This window comes from Centruroides sculpturatus, unplaced genomic scaffold (assembly GCF_000671375.1).
Source record: "Centruroides sculpturatus isolate CEXI.00-Female unplaced genomic scaffold, Cexi_2.0 scaffold298, whole genome shotgun sequence".
Classification (NCBI taxonomy): Eukaryota; Metazoa; Arthropoda; class Arachnida; order Scorpiones; family Buthidae; genus Centruroides; species Centruroides sculpturatus.
The window spans coordinates 187,490-190,209 of NW_019384568.1; the positions used below are offsets into that span (position 1 = coordinate 187,490).

A 2,720-nucleotide genomic window follows, 5' to 3' on the forward strand; every position below is an offset into this window, starting at 1 on the left:
CGGAAAACACTTGCCATCATTTGCCTCCTCCGCCACAGCCCACATACATTTCCTTAAATTTATCCTGACTCGAGATTAACTGATCTTACCTAAAAGACGGCAATCTTACACTGGTGCCGAAAAGTGGGTTTTTAAGTCCACTATCTCTATCGAGTCGGCTACCTTACAGGTATACAAAAATTAAAAGTTAACTGATGTAAAAGATAAAGAAGAAAATACATAGACGGTGTACAGTGATACCGCGTACAAAATTAACCATGTTTTACATTTAAGTCATAAATATTAAATTGTTTATAGATTGAGACTTTATATTATTATACCGATAAGTGAGGTAATAAATATAGTGCTTTCTGCAGGTACTGGATAAAAATTTTTCCACATATAAAGTATTTTATTTAATTGTCATGCATTTCTGTTCATAAAATATACTTTAAGTGCATTTATCGGATTGTTTCCGCTCGTACTGATTCTTTATCAGTAAAGTATTTTCCTATATAATAACTTCGTCTACAATCCGATGTGTAGTTCTTAACTACGTGCGCTTGTTTTGTTAGTAATTATTATTTTTCGACAACATTTCAAAATTTCCGGCTGTAAATCGGGTCATTTTAAAGAAATTTTTCTATCTGATATGAATACACTTTTAAAATTCCGTTCCCAAGATTGATTTACGTGAAAGGTTTCTGTTCTCTCCGATTTTATTATAAGAATTTTATTTACTTTCATTAGAAATTTTATTAGGAACCATAAGCTAATTAATGAATTATGAAAAATTCTACGAAACAATGAGATAAAAATAAATATTGTTCAAAAATTAAAAAATATAAAATAAACATGAAAATAAAGTAATAGCGTTAAAGTCAAAGGAAAAAAAAATGCATTGTTTAGGAATTGATGTTTCACCGTGTTAGGCGATAAATGAAAACAGTAATAAGTCTATGAAGAATTTGTTTAATGCATTATTTAAATTCTAACTAAAAGAGGATAATTATTCGCTCAAACTCACGGGAGAGAATTAAAAAACTGTACTTTTATAAGAACATTTTGGAATACAGTATTAATTAAATACGGATATCCGCTCATCTGAGTACCCAATATTAATTTTTAAAACGAATTTTTATAGAAATACTATGTAACTTTTTTCTTTCGCTCACTTCTTTTTTTACATTTGTGAGTTTATTAATTAATTTAATAGGTATGTGATAGTATATTCTTGGATACCACACACAACGATATCTATTCTTTCATATAGATAGAATAAGCATTTCAGGCATTTCTTCTCCTTTTCGTGACCTTTAATTAGATTAATTGAAAATTAATAAAATTCACCGCATTATAAATTAATAATATTTTCATCCTACTTGTACATATAATGTTAAATAGCGATTTAAGATTTAACAATATGTTAAATAAAATTCTTATGTCTATTAAATGTCTCTTTATAACTTCAAGAATAAGAAAAAATGAAAGAATTTAAAATAAAAAATATAATAATTCATATTCTTTAATCAACAATCATTACTGTGTTACATTATTACACCTTAATTCATAAGTGATTCAAATTCAGAACATTTTTAATTACTTAAAATACATTTAGTGATAAAACAATGTATAAAATAATTTCATTAAATAATGAACAATTTTTATAAAAAGAAAGCTTCTCACTAAGCCGTTCTTTTACAGATATTTTCGATGAAGTAAGTTAAAACGGTTTGTTTTCTTGAAATATGAGTCTCGAAAAAAGCGACAAAACAACCATACGTAAGACATGTACACACAGTTTGACATCAACAGAGTCGAGTCGGTCTGTTCGCAGTATTTTTCACTATAATACGTATAAGTGGCCAATAAAGAAAGAAAACAAGCCATAAACATCTGTGCAATTTGAATTATAGTAATTGTCATGGCAATAAACACAGGTACATTGATCTTCATCACCTTCATAGCGTAATAAATATACATGAAGCTGTGTACAAAAGCATTCATCACAACAAACCAGTATCCAGTAGACGCTTAATTGAAATTAAGATACCATGCGAAAATCAGAGTTAAAGCGTGATGATACCAATGCAAAAATATCAGCTTCAGCTTACGAAGAACAATAAATAATGTATCACCGAATTCAATAACTTTTGACCGTGTAAATACAGAAAACCAGAATGCAAGCGGATGATGTTTTAATGCGAAGCTAATGTTGCACACGGAGAACATAAATCCGAACTCACTGATTAAAATCCACAACCCTGGCAGCAATCTTACAGTGCCACAAATACTGAGTGTCGCCAGCATGATATTCCAGATGACAAGAGGCCAACGAAGCTGAAACGGAGCTCGGGACTTCATATAATTTTGCAAAGAAAAGATAATTATTACGTATGCCAGTGACATAGGAACGGCGTAAGGTAATTGACTCTGTGTCCATTTGTTGTCAACGTATTGACGTAAATATTCTTCTATATAAAGCGATTTAAATTCTCCTCTTCGTGTGGAATTTTCGGCCATTTTCATGATATTCTGAAAAAGAAAAAAATATAAATAATAATTTAGTTACTTTAATGTGTTGATATTAGATATTTATATATAAAAGTTATTTGTTAACGTTGTATATTTATTACTGTAAGTATACCTCATACATTAATCTTAACAAAAATTATTTATAAGATAATGTTATTCTGAATTATATTAATTATAAAATTTATATATATTAGATTAACTGATCC

General features: G+C 28.7%; 1 pseudogene; it reads right to left on the reverse strand.

Moving 5' to 3' along the window:
* Positions 1 to 1,677: 1,677 nt before the first annotated feature.
* The window catches only part of LOC111624083, a 6,203-nt pseudogene continuing 5,160 nt past the window's right edge, over positions 1,678 to 2,720 (reverse strand).